General features: G+C 43.1%; 1 long non-coding RNA gene across 1 annotated transcript in view; it reads right to left on the bottom strand.

Annotated features, from left to right (window-relative positions):
- LOC122938607 overlaps positions 1-14,681 on the bottom strand; it is a 153,032-nt gene that overhangs the window by 76,856 nt on the left and 61,495 nt on the right. The window lies entirely within an intron of this gene.

Raw genomic sequence — 14,681 nt, 5'->3', positions numbered from 1 at the left:
TTTTTTGAACTCTATATGACAGCAGTATTTGTGGCCTAAATGTCACACTCACTTATGCATGTGTAATCCCAGATGTGCAGTATATCGGAGGCTTTTTTCACCCCAGTAACCAAAAAGGCGTATTTCTGGCCTAAATGTGACACTCACTTATTCACGTCTTATCCCAGATGTGCAATATATTAGAGGCTTTTTTCACCCCAGTAACCAAAAAGGCGTATTTCTGGCCTTAATGTGACAATCACTTATGCATGTGTAATCCCAGATGTGCAGTATATTAGAGGCTTTTTTCACCCCAGTAACCAAAAAGGGGTATTTCTGGCCTTAATGTGACAATCACTTATGCATGTGTAATCAGAGATGTGCAATATATTAGAGGCTTTTTTCACCCCAGTAACCAAAAAGGCGTATTTCTGGCCTTAATGTGACACTCACTTATGCATGTGTAATCACAGATGTGCAGTATATGAGAGGCTTTTTTCACCCCAGTAAGAAAAAAGCTGTATTTCTGGCCTTAATTTGACAATCACTTATGCATGTGTAATCACAGATGTGCAGTATATCAGAGGGTTTTTTCACCCCAGTAAGAAAAAAGCTGTATTTCTGGCCTTAATTTGACAATCACTTATGCATGTGTAATCAGAGATGTGCAGTATATCAGAGGTTTTATCACCCCAGTAACCAAAAATACGTATTTCTGGCCTTAATCTGACAATCACTTATGCACGTGTAATCACAGATGTGCAGTATATCAGAGGGTTTTTTCACCCCAGTAAAAAAAAAGCTGTATTTCTGTCATAAATGTGACAGTCACTTATGCATGTGTAATCCTAGATGTGCAGTATATGAGAGGCTTTTTTCACCCCAGTATGCCAAAGCCATATTTATTGTCTAAATGTGACATTCACTTTTGCACGTGTAATCCCAGATGTGCAGTATGTAACCAAAAAGCTGTATTTCTGTCCTAAATGTGACAGTCACTTATGCACGTGTAATCACAGATGTGCAGTATATTAGAGGGTTTTTTCACCCCAGTATGCCAAAGCCATATTTATTGTCTAAATGTGACATTCACTTTTGCACGTGTAATCCCAGATGTGCAGTATGTAACCAAAAAGCTGTATTTCTGTCCTAAATGTGACAGTCACTTATGCACGTGTAATCACAGATGTGCAGTATATTAGAGGGTTTTTTCACCCCAGTATGCCAAAGCCATATTTATTGTCTAAATGTGACATTCACTTTTGCACGTGTAATCCCAGATGTGCAGTATGTAACCAAAAAGCTGTATTTCTGTCCTAAATGTGACAGTCACTTATGCACGTGTAATCACAGATGTGCAGTATATTAGAGGGTTTTTTCACCCCAGTATGCCAAAGCTGTATTTCTGGACTTGCAGATAGCCTATGCTGGTGCACTATCGTTGCATAAAGTGGCTGCCGATTAGGTATTGATATTGATGAAATGAAGAAAAAAAAGTTTGTTTTCAGTAGTAGTTTGCTCAGGGCAGGTTTAAAAAAATTATGCACTGCATCCACAAAACACTTTTTCTGTAGATCGCTGAGTACTAAACCAGTTCTTGATAAGATCCCTCCCTGATCTCTCCCTTACAGCATCTGCAGCCTCTCCCTACACTAATCCCAGCAGAGTGACGGGCGGCGCTATGTGACTCCAGCTTAAATAGAGGCTGGGTCACATGCTGCAGTTGGCCAATCACAGCCATGCCAATAGTAGGCATGGCAGTGATGGCCTTTTGGGGCAAGTAGTATGACGCTTGTTGATTGGCTGCTGTGCAGCCTTTCAAAAAGCGCCATAAAAATTATTGAACACCGAACCCGAACTCGAACTTTTGCGTAAATGTTCGGGTTCGGGTCCGGGTGCCGAAAAACCTAAAGTTTGGTACGAACCCGAACTTTACAGTTCGGGTTCGCTCAACTCTATAAAGGGGTTCTCTGGGCTTAACCTTTTTTGGGGATTAAAAGCTAACCTGTGGAGGAAACGTGACTGCTCCTGTCTGGCTTTCTTGTCTTTCTGTGAGTCTCCGTCTTCTTCTCTTCCTGTCTTCTCTTCCTTTGTTGTGCAGATGACGGATCGTCATAAATTACGTCACCGCCTCCTGCAAAAGAAAGCTCCGCCCGTCCGTCTTCACTTACAACGCAAGTGCACTATGCTGAATCGTAGTGCGCATGCGTGGGATTGCCTGCCACTCTCTGCAGTGAACAGGCTTCTATGTGAAGCCTGTATTGACTCCTGCACAGTGCGATGTAAGCGCTGTGCAGGAGTGACAACATAGCGATCAGCCACAGAGGCTGATCGCTATGCTGTGCATGTCCCTGGGGGCACTTTGGATGGCACACAGGGGGCAATGGATGTCACAAGGGGGCAATGGATGGCACAAAGGGGCACTGGATGGCACAATGAGGTCAACGGATGGCACAAGGGGGAAATGGATGGCACAAAGGGGAACTGTATGGCAAACAAGGGCACTGGATGACCCAATGCGGGCACTGGATGGCACACGGGGCAATGGATAGCAGAATGGGGGCACTTTGGATGGAAAACAGGGGGCACTGGATGGCAAACAGAGGCACTGGATGGCAAACAGGGGCAATGAATGGCACTGTGGATGTCACTGTCATGGGGGCGCTGTGGATGTAACTGTTATGGACGCACTGTGGATTTCACTGTTATGGACGCACTGTGAATGGAACTATTATTGACGCACTGTGGATGTCACTGTTATGGGGGCACTGTGGACGTCACTGTTATGGGGGCACTGTGGACGTCACTGTTATGGGGGCACTGTGGACGTCACTGTTATGGGGGCACTGTGGACGTCACTGTTATGGGGGCACTGTGGACGTCACTGTTATGGGGGCACTGTGGATGTCACTGTTATGGGGGCACCGTAAACGTCACTGTTATCGGGGCGCTGTGTATGTCACTGTTATATGAGCCCTGTGGATGTCACTGTTATGGGCACTGAGTATAAGTGATAGGGCTCGTGCACAGAACCGTTTAGGTTTTGCTGTCTGCAAGTTGCGGGTCTACTAAATAAGGTTACTGTTTGTGTGCAGAAAAAGTCAAAGAGGTAAATTATAAAGTTTACCAGCCTGGTAAAAGAAAACCTGAACAATTATATCATATAAATTTGCTCAAACCTTGGAAGGACAAAGAGACTCTGTTAGCAGTGAGTTCCCCTGGCAGTGTTGCCCCAGAGTTGTCGGCAAATAAGGTAAACAACCCTTGTAATAATACTGTAGGTGTGCATATTTCAGAGTCCTTGTCCAAGTTTCAAATGCAGGAGACAAAAGAATTTGTCTCAAGAAACACTGATGTGTTCTCAGATTTGCCTGGGTGCACTTCAGTTATCAAACATGACATGGGCACTGAGCCGCAGGTACGAGTTCACTTGAAACCATATAGGGTACCTGAAGCTCGGAGACAAGCTATATCTGAAGAAGTAAAAAATATGTTAGTTACTTGGGGTGATTGAAGAGTCGCAAAGTGAGTGGTCCAATCCCATAGTCCTAATCCCAAAGCCAGATGGTACAGTGAGATTCTGTAATGATTTCCGAAAATTAAATGAAGTGTCAAAGTTTTACGCATACCCAATGCCGAGAGTGGATGAATTAATTGAGAGACTTGGCCATGCAAGGTATTTCTCTACTCTTGACCTAACCAAGGGGTACTGGCAAGTGCCCCTTACTGACAGTGCTAAAGAAAAAAACGCTTTTGTCGTATTTTGCCTGAATGTAAAGGCCGTATATTTTGCTTGTGGATGAGAATAAAGAAAACAGGCAAATCCCTTTGTGAACTGTGCCATTGTGTCACTGTCTCTGACTGCTGTGCCTACCACTATTGAACTGACCCCCACACACTCTACACCAAATATATACAAATAATCACAGAAAACTAACTGGTCCAGTTGCCGAATAAACCACCTATATAACCACAACAATAACAACTATTGTGGGGTTTCACTCTGGTAGATAGGGTAAGTGGGTGCAGTACAGAGGCAAAATACAAGTTCTTTATTTTTTTACCCAGTGTCCCCAAGTCCATAAAATCCACATAATCCCAAAGTACAGAAAGTCACATAAACACACTCTTCCCCCTTGGGTCACCACCCCACCTAACACCAAACCCCATATATACAATATAAATGTAATAAAAGAAAACTTTGGTAAAACAAAACATAAACAAAATACACAAAACCCACACCCAACAAAGCCTAAGTTTGGTGCCTGCAAGCCCTACATCCTATATACTGACCAAGACAAAAATCTACTGTGTCAAGATCAGCCCACCACCAGTGAAGTAACCCAGAAATTTCCTCACCACCTCATCCACCAGGAGTATTTTCCATTGCATAGATACTAGACACTGTGCATTCCTCACCACTACACTAACTAAGAATACAGTGCAGCCGTCCCCGCCTCCCACGTCTCTGAATGCAAGATAGGCCCACTCTGTATAGATGAGACAGGCCAGCCCAGGCCAGTCAATTGAGGCATCCACCCTGTTGTAGACCTCTGTATTAAAGGGACAATTAAGCAACAAGTGGTCCATGCTTACCAGCACATCACTGCACTCCTCCAAGGGACAACCCCTTTCCTCAGAGCTCCTACACTTCAAGTTGTCATTCACATACAGTTTCCCATGGAAGCAGCACCAAGCCAAGTCCTAAAACTACAAGGGGATCCTGGTAGAATTCTTTTATTAACACCCTTTCTATTTCCAGCATCACATCCTGATGAAGAAAGAAAAGAAATGTGTGTCAAGGTGCTTGGGTGCTTAGATCCACACTAGTGTTGAGCAATTTTATGGTTACATTATTCTGCTTCTAAAAGTTATTATTGAGGTTGAGTAACTATGGGGATTGTAGATGTTTTTAGTAACAGTAGCAGTACAATACTGGTTGGTGAAATGACAGTGGTAATTATTAGTGTTGGGCGAGCATGCTCGGCCGAACACAAGTTCGGCTCGAGCATCGCTATGCTCACCACATTGTGGTGTTCTGCCAAATATTGCGTGTGCTCAAGCCAGTATATTTAAATCTAATTTAGCCTCTATTTATGAAAAGTTTCTGGTGGGATTCAAACTCACAGCCTTCTACATTACAGCCAAGAATGTTAACCACTACAATATAGAGCTGCATGGCCAGTTACAAAAAAAAATACTTCTGCCTTATAGGAATGTATCTCATTTACACACAAGCACTTTGGTGCTTGACCAACACTAGTAATTATGCATTGGGACATTGAGCACCTGGTGGCTGTATATACTGGTGGATCCTGTACTACAATGTATATGTATTTTTAACAGTGGATATTTAATAAAAATTTATATTTTTAAGGGAATTTGATAGTTTTGATTATTTATTGAGCTTATTATATTATATTTTTTTCAATTTCTTTTATTTTAACCAAATCATTTTCCCCAAAGTAATTATTACTCACCAGCATAGCATAATAGGTTAAGTAGACTTACTTGTTATTAATGTACATATTTAAGAATTTATTGCTCCCTTTCTAAGGCAGCAGAATTAATTCATACAACCTACTTTATGATTCAACACACCATTTTTATTGAATTTAGGTAAAACATTGGGAATTTTCACAGTGGATTGTCAGGAATAAAACAGATCTATTATGTTATATGTTTCATCCTCTCAGTTGCAGGCCTGGATTGGTTAGAAGTGTCCTGGGAATTCAATGAATGAAACATTTCTTGGAACCATCATGTAGTAATTTTGACAGGGATACAGACGAAGATTAGATTTTGGAGGGACAAAAACAACAATAGGAAATAAGAAAAAGTCTAAAAATTTGTTCACAGAGCTCAGATTTTTTTTCATTAGAAGATTGGTTAAAAAATCTATGAGAACTAAAAGACCAATGTTCCTTTCCACATGTCAAAAATAGATTAATCTGTAGACCTTATGTTGACTACCAGTGGTGAAATCATTCTACCTCCCTAAGGACACAACAAGCGCTGTGAACAAGCATAAAAGTATGTGAGGAACTACAGACCAAGCTGAGCAAATGATTCAGTCATTATTGATCGAAAAGAAAAGGGGCTACATCCTAAGGATGTACCTATATTTCTTTATCTATGGACATAGGATACAATATGCTAGAGATTAATATTTAATATTCTTACTATATACAGTATTTCTAGATGCAATATATTTTTAGATACAATATATACAAAAATATCAACATATAAAAACCCCAAAATGTCAAATGCAAAATTGTTTTATGTGTACTTAGTATTATAAAATTCTTCCTTAGCTTGCATCATCACTTATGGTTCACATATTTGTTATTAAACCAGGTCCAGTCATGATATGTAAGTCTCTACAAATAATTGATGCTTACCTGATATTTATTTTTCCTGCTTGCTCATTGTCTGCTTTTTAGTTCAACTCTATTAGGGCAGAGCTGTCATCTGCTCAGCTACAGTGCCTACAAGGAGTCTTCTGTAGTCTGGGACACATCTCCTATCTCATTATTGTTTCAAGTTGCTGCTTCCTCCCTTTCCTTGCAACTCTACCTCATCAGATTGGATTATGTGTATAAATTCAAGTCTATGACAGCCTCACCAGGGTTTCAGTGTGTGGAGAGATGACTTTCATTGAAGAAAGTGCAGAAAGATTAGAAAAACTAAACATAGTAAACCTCTAGTATGGAAAATATGATTATAATGATATTGCAAGCTTTTTATGGAAAAAAAACGCTTTATAATACCTGTTTTAGTACAAAAATGACATTATTATACCTGTTTTAGTGAATGTATTGTGTTACTTTAAGATACACTTCAGTTATAGAAAAAGTATTTTACTGGAAAAACTGCATTACTTATAGCACAGTAGGCAGAAACACAAAGACAGTGAGTCCTAACTAGAACCCTGTCTGCTTTCCCTGCCTACCTGCAGTGCAAGCCCTAGGTAGCAAGTCATCTGGTCGGCGCTCCCTACTCTGCTAGGTGCAGGACTGACACACACACTCAAAGGAAACTACACAAAGATGAATTCATATAGAAATGGGTCGGAACCAGGCAAGCAATGCAGTACCAAATCAGATGATAGAGGGTAGTCAGAATAGCCAAGCTGGTCAGGATCACACAGAAAACACAGTACCAAATCACGAGTCAGAGAGTGGTAAAAGGCAAGCCGAGATCAATCCAATAAGCAATCAAAATACAAACAGAACAGAACTGAGAGCACAGCTAGGGAGTGAAAACCTATCACTGGCAATGGTACCTGGCCAGTAAGGGGTTTAAATAGATCACTGAGTCGCAGGATCAGAACCTGATAAGTCATGACTCTGCACTCCATTAGTCAGAACACAGCACACAGGAATAGAACAGCTCAACAATCAACCCGCTGCTGGTTTCCTCCAGCATATTCCCGCTGCGGGGAGAAACAGAGCATTGCATCCTGTTGTAAAGGATGTTGTTGCGTCACCAGGGCGTGTCGCTTCGCTACGCGTCTTTTTTTCAACGCAGTTGTGCTTAAGCTGGAGATCTCATCGTTGGGACTAGGAATGGTAAGTTTGTGGCAATTACTATACCCTTGTTAATTAACACATTTTATTGAAAAAAAACAAACATTATTATACCAGTGAACACATTTTACTGTAAAAACTCCATTACTATATTCATGTTAGTGAATGTGTTGCATTAGTTAAAAATACTGTCTGGTTACAGCAAAAGTATTTTACTACAAAAACTAAATAACTATATCAATGTTATTAAACGTGTTCAGTGACAGCAAAAACATTTTACTGAAAAAAACTGCATTACTATACCTGCCTTATTGAATGTGATTTACTGCAAAAACTGCTATACTATACTCACGTAAAACTGCATTATTACCATTGTAAATTGTCAATAACAGTATGCAGTGTGTTTGTAGATGGAGGGGGACATTTATTTGTGTCTCTGTCTGCAAATTACAGGAAAAATTTTTGGCAATTTTCCTAGTACCATTTAACCCCTTAAAGCACTATTTCACCTTAAGGACTTGCCATTTTTTGCAAATCTGACCAGTGTCACTTTAAGTGCTCATAACTTTAAAACGCTTTGACTTAACCAGGCCGTTCTGAGATTTTTTTTTCGTCACATATTGTACTTCATGACACTGCTAAAATTGGGTCAAAAAAGTAAATTTTTTTGCATAAAAAAATAAAAAGGTTACCAAAAATTTAGGAAAATTAGCAAATTTCAAAGTTTCAGTTTCTATACTTCTGTAATACATAGTAATACCCCCAAAAATTGTGATGATTTTACATTCCCCATATGTCTACTTCATGTTTGTAGCATTTTGGGAATGATATTTTATTTTTGGGGGATGTTACAAGGCTTAGAAGTTCAGAAATCTACAAAATCCCACTTTTTATGGACCAGTTCAGGTTTGAAGTCATATTGTGAGGCTTAGATAATAGAAACCTCCCAAAGGTATAAAAAACTACACCCCTTAAGGTATTCAAAACTGTTTTTTTCAAACTTTATTAACCCTTTAGGTCTTCCACAAGAGTTAATGGCAGATTGAGAAACAATTTAGAAATTTCTATTTTTTGGACAATTTTCCAATATAATCAATTTTTTCCAGGAGTAAAACAAGGGTTAACTGCCAAACAAAACTCTAAATGGGTTGCCCTGATTCTGTAGTTTTGCAGAAACACCCCATATGTGGTCGTAAACTACTGTATGGCCGAACGGGAGCACATAGAAGGAGGGGAACACCATATGGGTTTTGGAATGCAGATTTTGCAGGACTGATTTTGTTTATACTATGTCCCATTTGAAGCCCCCTATTGCACCCCTTGAATAGAAATTTCAAAAAAGTGACTCCATCTAACAAAGTACACCCCTCAAGGTATTCAAAACTGGGTTTACAAACTTTGTTAACCCTTTAGGTGTTCCACAAGAGTTAATGGCAGATGGAGAAACAATTTAGAAATTTCTATTTTTTTGAAAATTTTCCATTTTAACCATTACTTTATTACTGGAAAAAATGGGTTAACAGCCAAACAAAACTCAAAATGGGACATGGGTTGCCCTGATTCTGTCGTTTTCAGAAACACCCCATATGTGGTCGTAAACTACTATTTGGCTAAACGGCAGGACATAGAAGAAGAGGAACGTCATATGGTTTTTGGAAGGCAGATTTTGCTAAACTGGTTTATTTACACCATGTACACTTTCAAGCCCCCTGATGCACCCCTAGAGTAGAAACTCCATAAAAGTGACCCCATCTAGGAAACTACGGGATAAGGTGGTTGTTGTTTTGGGACTATTTTAGGGGTAAATATGATTTTTGGTTGCTCTATATTACTCTTTTTTGAGGCAATGTAACAAAAAAAATTAAATTCTAAAATTGTTTCTACATTCGTCTAAACCAAAAGGGTTAACATAGTTTGTAAAGTAACTTTTGAATACCTTGAGGGGTGTAGTTTCTTAGATGGGGTCACTTTTTTGGGAGTTTCTAGTCTAGGCTACATCAGGGGGGCTTCTAATGGGACATGGTGTAAAAAAAAAACTGTCCATCAAAATCTGCCTTCCAGAAACCGTATGGAGTTCCCTTCGTTCTATGCCCTGCCGTGCGGCTATATAGCCATTTACGACCACACATGGGGTGTTTCTGCAAACATTGAGTTTTGTTTGGCTGTTAACCCTTGCTTTATTACCGGCAAAAAGGATTCAAATGGAAATTTTGCCCAAAAATGGGTGTTTTGGCACCGTTTTTTTTTATATTTTTAACACCGTTCATCCGAGGCGTTTGGTCAAAAGTTATTTTTATAGCGACGACTTTTACGCACGCGACGATGCCCAATATGTATGGCCCTCAGATGTTGTAAAACTACAATTCCCACCATGCCCTGCTGATGGCTGTAGGTTGTCTGGGCATGCTGGGAGTTATAGTTTTGCAACATCTGGAGGGCCGCAGTTTGAGGATGCCTGCACTAAAACTAATATTTTTTGGGGAAACAAAAATTGTTTTCGTGTCTCCAAAGTCTGAGAGCCATTGTTTTTTATGTTCTCTAGTGGACTGTTGGGGATTATAAAAATGTAGTACTCCATGGAAGTGTGATACTTCCTGAAGCAATCGATAACGCAGAGGCCCGGATGATCGGGGCACGTGTCGCACTGAGTGGTGGTGTCCTTCCGTATCCCCCTCCTGCGACACACTCTGCACTTTTTTGGGGTTCGTCCCTTCTTTCCAGTATGGGGGACCACACCTGGAAAGTGTTGGCCAGGGACGATCCGGGCGCCTCCAGTTCCCGAGGTACTCCGGCCTGCTCTTTCCTGGTCCGAAAAGATCAGGGCCTTGAGGACTGCCTCATAGAACTGGAGGAATGTCCCTGTGCTGCCAGCGCTTCAGGATAGTACAAAAGAGTTGTAAATGGCAACCTGTACCAAGTAGACCGCAACTTTTTTGTACCATGCCCGGGTTTTGCGCATGGCGTTATATGTCTTGAGGACTTGATCAGAGAGATCAACTCCTCCCATATACCAATTGTAGTCGACGATACAATCGGGCTTGAGGACCGTTGCCGTGGTACCTCGCACAGAGACTGGGGTGGTGCTGTTACCGTGGATTGTGGACAGCATAAGGACATCCCTCTTGTCCTTATACCTGACCAGCAACAGATTTCCACTGGTAAGTGCACAGGTCTCACCCCTGGGGATAGGTACCTGGAGGGGGTAAGCAGGGAGGCCGCGTTGATTTTTCCACACGGTCCCACAAGCGAACGTGGATCTGGCGGCAAGGGACCTGAACAAGGGAATGCTGGTATAAAAGTTATCCACATACAAGTGGTAACCGCTATCCAGCAGTGGGTACATAAGGTCCCTCACGAGTTTCCCGCTAACACCCAGAGTGGGGGGACATTCTGGGGGTTGAATACAGGAATCTTGCCCCTTGTACACACGAAATTTGTAAGTGTACCCTGAGGTACTCTCACAAATTTTGTATAGCTTCACGCCATACCTCGCCCGCTTTGTGGGAATATATTGGCGGAAACTGAGTCTCCCCTTGAACGCAACGAGAGACTCATCAACCGCGACCTCCCTTCCAGGTACGTAGGCCTCCATGAATTTGGCCCCAAAGTGATCGATGACCGGTCGTATCTTATACAGCCGGTCATAGGCAGGATCTCCTCGGGGTGGACATGCTGCATTATCGGAATAATGCAGACATTTCCGGATGGCCTCAAACCGGGGACGTGTCATGACCATACTGTACAGTGGGGTCTGGTATAGGATGTCCCCACTCCAGTATTGCCTGACACTGGGTTTTTGGACTAGACCAATATGCAGCACGAGGCCCCAAAATGTCCTCATCTCGGCTGCACTGACCGGCGTCCAGCCACCGGGTCTAGCCAAAAATGAGCCTGGGTTTTGAGCGACGAACTGTTGGGCGTACAGATTCGTCTGCTCCACCATCAGATTCACCAGTGGGTTAATGAAAAAAAAACTAAATTAGTCAATTTCAGTAAACCCCACTGTGGGAATCTGGATTCCAGGATTGCCAGCAAAATCCGGAATCTCAGGCTCAAAGTCCACTGGGGGACACCAGCTAAGTTCATCGGCAGGGGGCTCCGGTGAACTTATTTGGTGGGCCGGGAAACCAGTACGAACCCCAGGGCGGCTCGTACTAGGGTGGGCCACAGGATCCCTAGCATGTGGGGCCCCTGGCTCCGCCTGGCGGCGTCTCCGCCGCCTTGGTGGCTCATCGTCATCTGATGATGATGAGGAGGATGCGGATGATAAAAGGAATGTGGGGTAATCCTCATCCTCACTGGGGCTCTCAGAGTCGGAGGCAATCTGGGCGTATGCCTCCTCGGCCGAGAACATCCGGCGGGCCATGGGTGTGTGTGCGTGTATGTGTGCGTGTGTGGCAAACTTTATTATATGTGCGTGTGTGTGGGGGCAAGGGTGTTTGCGTACTAAAAAAAGCAAAAAAAGGGCAAGTGGTGGGGGGGCTGGTGGGGGGGTGGGGGGGGGCTGGTGGTGTTGGGGGGCTGGTAGGGGGGGCAAGTGGCAGGGGGGGGCTGAGGTCTGATAGATGGATCAAAGAAAGTTTGGAATAAAAGTGTTTTTTTTTTCCCCTAACTAACTTTTCCCTTCTTTACCTGCCTAACGGTGCCTCTCCCTCACTGACCCTAACCTACCTGGGTGGCGATTGGTGCAGGAGGGTGATGGATGGCGATTAGGGGGACACAGGAGCTGGTGCTGGACGATGCTGCCGGGTGCTCGTGCATAACAGGAAGAGGAGGGGAGAGAGGAGCGCAGGAAGTTTGAATCTCGCGCCTCTCTTTTCCCTGCACCAATCAGCACCCTGGACAGCAGTGTTCAGCACCAGGGCCAGCACCGCCTCTCCAAATCTTCGTAATGCGATTGGTGGTGTGTAATCACACCACCGATCGCAGTCTTTTTCCGGTTCATCGGGTCACAGGACACCCTGCGGTTTTCTGCAATCGCCGATACGGGGGGGGTGTCAAATGACCCCCCCCTGCGTTGTTACGGTATGCCGGCTGAATGATTTCAGCTGGCATCCCGTTGCGATTAACCCCCGCGGCGCCAGAATCCCGATTTAAAGTTAGGATGTACCGGTACGCCCTGAGTCCTTAAGGGGTTAATAATCTGTGTAATAAACCTGTGACTTTTAATTTAAAGGTCTCATTACAAAAATGTATCATAAACAGCAGACTGCAAAATTGAACTTATGCCTCGTCATCCAAGAAAATGAATGTAGGTAGTAGCAGTACCAGTCATCCTGCCAGTAGTAGTTGTACTAGGTTCTCCCTGGCTTCCAATAAGCACTATATTAATATTGAGGACAAAGAGGATGAAATTAGGGACTGGGTGGCTCACTCCTTTTCTCAGTCACATCAGCATGATGTTGAGGTCACCTCTGAGATGAAATTGTGCCTAGGAGCCAGAGGTAACAGTATTATTCCTGCTTCTTTTCGTTGATACCTCAGAAAAGCATTTTACTTCTTCTCTATGTTAATTGACCCCTACTAGTGGGGTACTTGTTTTACTCTAAGAAGAGACAACAAAACCCCACCATGAAATATACTCTAGAGAGTCTCCCTGTCAATGAGTGTGAGAACAGTCATTGTTTGGACTGCCATGAGCAGGAGGTTCAGGAAGAGGAGGGTGACCCTATGTATAGCTGTATTGGTTATGTTGGTAGTAGTAGTGGTAGTAGTGGTAGTGACAGTGGCACTCAAGGCAAATACAGAGCAGGGAAATGTAAGGGTGGCAAGGAGCCCACAATGACATCTCACAGTCTGATAAAAGTAGAAGGGTGGGTGCAGACTCTGAAGAGGATTGTGTAGTGGACAGGACCTAAGAACCGGTCCAGAGTGCTGAGGAGGAGGTAACATCAGAGGAGGAACATGGTGACTGTGATGGCAGTAATAAAAAGCAGAGGCAACATATGCTAGAACCCCCAAAAAGTGCCAGGTCCAGTTCTGGCTCTATTATGGTCAGCTCTGGAACTGGCAATGCCGCTGATACTGTGGGCGCAGGCTCAAAATGTGCCAAAGCTAAGCCAAGTTCTGCTGCCACTAGCTCTGTGTAAGTTTTTCCCATCTGGCATTTATTTTTTCACAGTGCTGGAAGACAAAATCATTGCACTGTGCAAGATCTGCAGGATTATAATAAGCAGTGAGCGTTCAAGTACAAATAGAGGCACTAAGGCTCTGTTGCAGTAGATGAAGCGGCATAACCAGATCCTGTGGGAAAATAGCTAGCACAACAAGAGTATCTTCTTTCTTCCAGTATCCACATTCATGTGTAGTACATTGTCATTGTCATTATCAGTTACTGTTTCTCCCTATCATTCTCCTCCTTTTACTACTCCTCTCCATTGTCAGCCATCAATGATAGAATGTGTGGCCAGGTAACAAATATAAACTGCTAAAATTAAACCCCCCCATGGCTTTTAGCTACTGTAAAAAGCATAATAAATGACAAGGGCATTTAATAAATACAAATCTGAGGGGGTCAGAGTTAGTCTTTGAAGTTTAAAAAGGGCTTAATAAAATCTGTAAAAAGGAGATAAAATTGGCAAAAATACAACAGGTGGCAAAAGAGAACAAAATCCCCCCAAAATCTTTAAATATATAAATGCTAAAAAACTGGGGTTGGAGCAGGTAGGTCCCCTAAACAGTAAGGAAAGGGCAGAGTTACTAAATGGGTTTTTTAGCTCTTAATATACAAAAAAGAGAAAGGAGCTGATATCGGTGGTGCCAGGGCTGTTACATTGTCAGGCAGCCAGGGAGACAGATGCAGTCTCACCTGAAGCATGTCACCACGCAAAGACGTGTCTCTGATTCTCTCAGGAGGACTCCGGCCCTCCGTCGGGACATCCCTCAGCCCTGGCTGGCCACGAGGGGCGGGGTGTTGCCCCCAGAGACAACAGCTAGTAAAGGGTCACGCTTTACACGTGCACTTCACTTTGTGAGATCCACTCCTGGTCTTGGTATTGCTGGAAGACGGGACGCCATCATTCCCAGCGCTGATGGTGGTCAGGGGTCCTGGAACGCCAGAACCCATAGCGTCAGCTGTTGCCCGGGAACTTCTGCTGTCATGTCTCCTGATTTAGATATGTGGTGGGAGGTTACATTCTCTGCACACTCTCACCTGTGCTTCCCTGGTCTGAG

This window comes from Bufo gargarizans, chromosome 5 (assembly GCF_014858855.1).
Source record: "Bufo gargarizans isolate SCDJY-AF-19 chromosome 5, ASM1485885v1, whole genome shotgun sequence".
Taxonomy (NCBI): domain Eukaryota; kingdom Metazoa; phylum Chordata; class Amphibia; order Anura; family Bufonidae; genus Bufo; species Bufo gargarizans.
Note: the sequence above shows the minus strand (reverse complement) of the source record. Positions and strands in the feature narration are given on the sequence as shown.